Here is a 6,524-nt window from a genome sequence, read left to right as displayed (position 1 = left end):
TGCTTTGTTTAATTTAAATATAGTTAACCTTTATATTGATAATGGTAGGGAGTATTTATCGAATGAAATGAAAGAGTTCTGTGTTCAAAAAGGCATTAGTTACCACTTGACGATTCCACATACTCTACAACAAAATGGTGTATCCGAAAGGATGATTAGATCTATAACGGAAAAAGCTCGAGCTTTAGTTATAGGGGGCAAGATTCAGAAAACTTTCTGGGGTGAAGCAGTGCTAACAGCCACCTACCTTATTAATATAAGCCCAACTAGTCCATTACATGAATGCAGAAAGACACCTTTTGAAATGTGGCACAGCAAAAAGCCGTGCCTGAACTACTTAAGAGTTTTTGGTTCGACAGTATACGTTCTCAATAAAACGAGAAAAAGAAAATTTGATGACAAATCATGGAAAGGTATACTTGTCGGGTATGAACCAAATGGATATAAAGTATAGGATGTGGAGAATAACAAATTTGTTATTGCAAGAGTAAACGACTTAGGTGTTCTCCTAGATCCTAAACTTAAATTTGACTCCCACATAACCTCTACTGTAAATAAAGCTATGAGTGTTCTTGGGTTTATAAAGCGTTGGTCTAAAGAATTTGATGATCCATACACTACCAAACTATTATTTACCTCACTTGTCCGACCTAATTTAGAATACTGTTCTTCCGTTTGGAGTCCTCAGTATCAAGTGCTCATTGACCGTATAGAGTCCGATCAGAAACAATTTCTTCTTTTTGCCTTACGTGGTTTGAACTGGGATCAAAACGTCAGGTTGCCTTCTTACTCGAGTAGATTGCTATTAATTAATTTGCCTACTCTAGTAAGCCGTAGAATTATGCTTGGTACTATTTTTATGAATAATCTTATCAGAGGCGATATTGATTCTGTAGATTTGGTAAGCCGCCTAAGTTTCAATGTTCCTGTTAGACTAATGCGAAACTACCATCCTATCAACTTGCCACGATGTTCATCTAATTTTAGTCAGCATCAGCCCTTTCGCGTTCTTTCAAATAATTATAACAACCTATATCATTTAATTTGTTACTCAACTTCTATCCCTGTACTAAAAACTCAAATCTTAGCTCATTTGCTTTAATCTTGTTGATCTATGTTTTGTCCTGTCTTTATTTGTTCTACCTTCCTCGCGAACCGTTTTTGCCCGAAATAAAAATGTGCCCGCGCGTAACAAGCACGTGCTTGGTGTCGTTTGGGCCACTTGTTTGTACTGCTCTTAGTGCATCAACGTTCAACAATATATATATTAAGAGTAGTGATGTAAAAAAACATCGATGCATCGAGCATCGATGATTTTTCGGCGATGTTTTTCGATGTTTTTCGATGTTTTATGTTATGCCGATGTCTATCGATGCATCGATGTTTAACCAAAACATAGGGCGTCGAGTTGCACAACATTGCAGATCATATGGTTTCAGTGCCGCACAGACAAATTCGCGGTTTTTGTTTTAGTAATGTAATGATGTATTTTTAGTCTTAATTCCTTCTTATTTAAATATTAAAAAATCTCAATAAAAAATTTAATAGGCTTCTACAAATTGAATTAACGAAAAATATCGGAATGGGTTGAAAACATCGATGCATCGATGTTTCTAGCCGATGTTTCACAAAACATCGATGTATCATTTTGCAAACAACGATGAAGATCGACATCGATGTTTCGACCCAAATTTACATCACTAATTAAGAGATGTAGTGTTTGATGAATCAAGCAGGATAATGTCTAGAGCTGTGGGTGTTGATAACAACATGGATTTTCCCATTCTTGAAGAAAATATTGAACCTGCTTTTCAAGACTCTGGTCTTATTGAGAGTGAAACGGTTCAGAAAAACACTGATATGGTAGTATGAGATGTGCAGCCTAGTGAAATTGAAAATGAAGTGGAGAATGAAGTAGAAAATGCCGATCCAGAGATATCTGGTGTTTTATCTGAAGGTGAACCAAGTGACTCTAATACTCAAATTCGAAAAAGCAATAGACTAAAAGAAAAGCCCAAATTGTCATATATAGATATGATTAAAAATTGTGTTATGAATGCGCAAACTTTAACAGGTAGTGCTCCAATATCTTTTGATGAAATTAATAATAGGAGTGATAAAGAACAGTGGAGAGCAGCTATTGAAGATGGGCTTAATTCTCATGAAATTAACAAAACATGGTCACTGGTAGAAAGACCTGAAAACAAAAACATAGTCGATTGTAAATGGATATTTACAATAAAACAGAACGAGTTTGGTAGACCAGTAAAATATAAGGCCAGACTTGTAGCACAAGGATTTACACAGGAATATTTAATCGATTACGACGAAACATTTGCCCCTGTGGCTAGAATTGCAAGTTTCAGACTTATAATGTCTTTTTCAAACCAGTATAGCCTTAAAGTACATCATATGGATGTAAAAACTGCTTTTTTAAATGGAGATTTAAAAGAGGAAATATACATGAGAGTTCCTCAAGGACTGTCTTGTAATAGCAGTCATGTTTGTAAATTGAATAAAGCAATTTATGGTCTTAAGCAGGCGGCTAGATGTTGGTTTAAAGTGTTTGAAAAGGCTTTAAAAGATATTGGTTTTAAAAATTCACCTGTAGATAGATGTATATATATTTTGGATAAAGGGACTATTTTAAAAAATATATATGTTTTGTTATACGTAGATGACTTGGTTATTTGTACAGAAAACATTTTAACAATGAATAAATTTAAGTCATATTTAATGAGCAAGTTTCAAATGACAGATTTAATGGAAATTAAGTATTTTATTGGTATTAAAATAGACACAAAAGAAAGTAAAGTGAAATTAAGCCAATCAGCTTATATTAAAAATATTTTATTAAAATTTAAAATGGAGCAATGTAATTCTGTAAATTTACCACTTCCAAGTAAACTGAACTTTGATTTATTAGACTCTGATGAAAGAGACGATTCTCCTTGTCAAAGTTTGATTGGATGCCTTATGTATGTAATGCTATGTACAAGGCCAGATCTCAGTATATCTGTAAATCTTTTGAGTCGGTATAGTCAGAAAAATAATAAAGAGCTTTGGCTATGCTTAAAAAGGGTATTAAGATATCTGAAAGGTACTATTGATTTTAAGCTAACATTCACTAAAACTGAGAAGAATGACGACTTCTTTGATGGATATGTAGATTCAGATTGGGGTGGAAGTCAATTGGATAGGAGAAGTACAACAGGATATCTTTTCAAGATGTTTAAAACAAACCTGATTTGATGGAGTACTAGAAAACAGAATTCAGTGGCAGCATTATCAACCGAAGCCGAATAAATGGCATTGTTTGAGGCTGTAAGGGAAGCCCTATGGTTAAAATCTTTACTAGAAAGTTTGAACATAAATCTAAAGCAACCTATTACAATTTTTGAAGATAATCAGGGCTGTATTAGTATCGCCAACAACCCCTATTGCCACAAACGTTCAAAACATATAGACATCAAATATCATTTTTCACGTGAACAAGTTGAAAATAAACTAATACAACTTGAGTATATTTCTACAGATCATCAACTGGCGGATATATTAACAAAACCACTCCCAGCTCCACGCTTCGCACAACTAAGACAGCGTCTTGGCTTAACCGATTGATGGATGCAGACGACAATTTTTTTTATATACTTACATAAAAGTTGAAGACATAATTTAATTTGTCATTTAAAAGAATAATTTTTTGAAACTATGTTATTGAATTTAAAATCTGTTATATTTTCAAGTTATTAAGTTTGGAAACAGAAGATATTCCTAATTACTTTATAATTTTCAAATTTATAAGATTACTTCCTGAAATTGCCTTTAATTGTTTTGTATGTTAATTTTGCATCACATCATTTTGTCATTTTGAATATTCAATTTTCTTTGTATTAATTTTAAGATTCACCTAATTGGGTTTTACTGGGTTTCCCCAATTCAAGCAACAAATGTTGGGTCAATGTGCACTCCCAGAAATATCTTGTCTTGTCAATGTGCACTCCCAGAAATATCTTGTCTTGCCAACTCAAATTTCAAATTGTTTATTAAACTTTAAATTTATAAATCATGAGCATCAGACTTTTGAGGAGGTGTGTTGGAATATGACGTTACTTCATATCGATAAGAATATCGTATAAGCAAAAGTATTCTGCTCACTACTGGTAACACTAATATCGTTTTGGTTCCGATGAGCTGGTTCAGCTCTAACTTATTCCGCATAATTTTGAAGTGACAAGACGTGATCCAAGGAACTTAAAATATATATACTATACATAAAGTGTATTTAACTTGGTTTGTGAGTTGGTGGGAAGTGTAGTATTACGCCGAGCACATTATACATGCTGTGGGAGGACCACAGGACGAATACAAGAGACAACACGTGAAATCTGGATTCTGACGAAATAGTGTGACGCTTCCAGGAAATCACACACACACATAAATAAATTGTGTGTATTCTTATAGTTTCACTAGTAGAAAAATCTTATTCTTTGTAGTGTGACCGAAGTTTTCAAAGATCACCCGCAATGCATGTAGCATGGTCTTACTGTTAAGCGGCTGAAAAGAAATCAATTGGAGAAATCTAAAAAAGAAGAGTCTGCTGGTGCACAAAGAAATTAAAATAAAAATAAATGAAATGTTCAACGAATGTTTTTATTTATGTAAATTAGTAGTTTAAAGCTTCTTTCTCGTCCCACGGATGCTTCGCCCTCTTTCCCGCGCCACCGCAGTCCAGCTCTGAGACCCAATGGGCATTTTTGACCTTAAGGAAGTGGGAGCCGGATTGGAAGCGGGGTTGATCCGCTGATGCTGCAGAAAGTCGCCCAGCATCCTGTCAATGGCTGGCTATGGCTTCCCCAACTGATCCTTAGCGGGCGCCCTGTTTTCCTCCTCCCTATAGAAGGCAGCGCGTCCTTCAGCTCCGCATAAGCTGCCAAGTAGCTGGTGGTGGTGGTGTCCGGAGTCCTAATGGAGAGATCGTCGGAGATCGTATTACTGGTGGTTCTGCTAAAAAGATACTTCTATTAGTACAACGCGACCAAATTCTTTTGGCCAGATCTTACTTTCTTTGCGAGGACGCACCCGGCAGGATGTCCATGTAGAGATCGAAGTCCCACTCGGCATGTTCCTTCCCACTGGGATTCTCTAGTGGATCTCCTCCAGCACTTCAACTATTCTGCGAATTTGCCCCTTTTGTGGAATTGCTTCCTGTCGGCGAAAACCCGCAATAAAGGGCATAAGCTTGGATTAGGCGTCCTTTTTCATCTGCACTGACCTCCTTTAGCCGTTTTTGGTGTTTTTCTTCCATTTTTAATTTTTAAATTTCCCATCGCTTCTGCACGAACACCGCCAAAGATCAAATTTCTTATTCTTTGGGCCGCGGCTAACGGCGTTTATCGAAAATTCACTAGCGAAATCTAGTATTTTGTCTAGTATTGCCTTAGCTCATCTGAGTACCGCGCTGAAAAACAGACCCGACGAAAACCTTTAGCCGCCTGTTTGCTTGTCGCTCACTCCTATGGTTAGCTCGCGGTTTTCGTCGATGTGAGTACTAGGCTTTATGAACAAAATACTGGAGTACTAAATCTATTTGCGGAAACAGCATCCGTCTGAATAGGTACTAGCCGATTTTAGTACGAGGCTTTTATCCTTTTCACACAGAGGGCGTTTCCGCATCAGCGACCAAATTCCGCTTCGACTGCTTTCTCTTTCATAAGAAATATACGTGCTAAAAAAAGACAGGAACAATTTGAGTCAATTCGCTTCAGCGGAAAATGGGATCGCGCACGCGAATTGATTCAGTATTCCAGTGTTTTTATTCAGTATTTTTTTAAAAGAATTTAGGTGATTTCTGTACTTGGCGTTTTAGTATTTTATTGAGAAGTAAATCCGATTGAACTGCAATGGTGCCGTTATATGGAAATTGTTGTTAGTGAAGGCCCATGGAGCCTTCCAACGCATCGAAATCCAGCAATTGATTTGAATAGAAGCATTGCAGTGCTATTTTTTAAGTTATAACCAACCTCAAGCTGATGTCCTTCTTGAAAGACCTGGCCCTATTGCACAAAAACGTACATTTTGTTACGTACGCCCTCCCCCATACCAAGATTAACCCCGGCAAAACAACTGCCATTAGTTGAGGGTAGGGGCCGTAATAACTAACCACACTGCGATTGATAAAAGCAAAAACAGCAAAAACAATTCGACAACTCATGGATGTCGCGTGGCCAGAACGACGACCACGATCGACCTGCTCGTAACCGTACTCCAGTAAGGTGGCAAAGTGCACCAGCCAGCCATTGACTCCTAAAATAGGGGAAATGGAGAAACAGTACCCCTAGGTGGGAACACCTAGTTAATTCATCCAATATGGGGGGCTAGCGAAAGCTCTAGTCCGGTATAAAAGACCCCAGCCAAATGGAGAAGAGACAGAAATTGTTCTGATCTCTCCCTGACGGTGGTCTAGAAGTACAACTCCCATCGACACAGACCACGACTGGAAGAAAGCTGGTGTCCAGAAGGAT

General features: G+C 37.1%; 1 long non-coding RNA gene across 1 annotated transcript; it reads left to right on the top strand.

Annotated features, from left to right (window-relative positions):
• The first annotated feature begins 1,589 nt into the window (after positions 1-1,589).
• LOC118879598 (uncharacterized) lies at positions 1,590-4,644 on the top strand. Its single transcript, XR_010655041.2, has 2 exons — positions 1,590-1,957; positions 3,536-4,644. It is a non-coding gene; the product is annotated as an uncharacterized lncRNA (long non-coding RNA).
• Positions 4,645-6,524: the final 1,880 nt, after the last annotated feature.

The sequence above is a fragment of the Drosophila suzukii genome, unplaced genomic scaffold (assembly GCF_043229965.1).
Source record: "Drosophila suzukii unplaced genomic scaffold, CBGP_Dsuzu_IsoJpt1.0 scf_4, whole genome shotgun sequence".
NCBI classification, from domain to species: Eukaryota; Metazoa; Arthropoda; class Insecta; order Diptera; family Drosophilidae; genus Drosophila; species Drosophila suzukii.
Note: the sequence above shows the minus strand (reverse complement) of the source record. Positions and strands in the feature narration are given on the sequence as shown.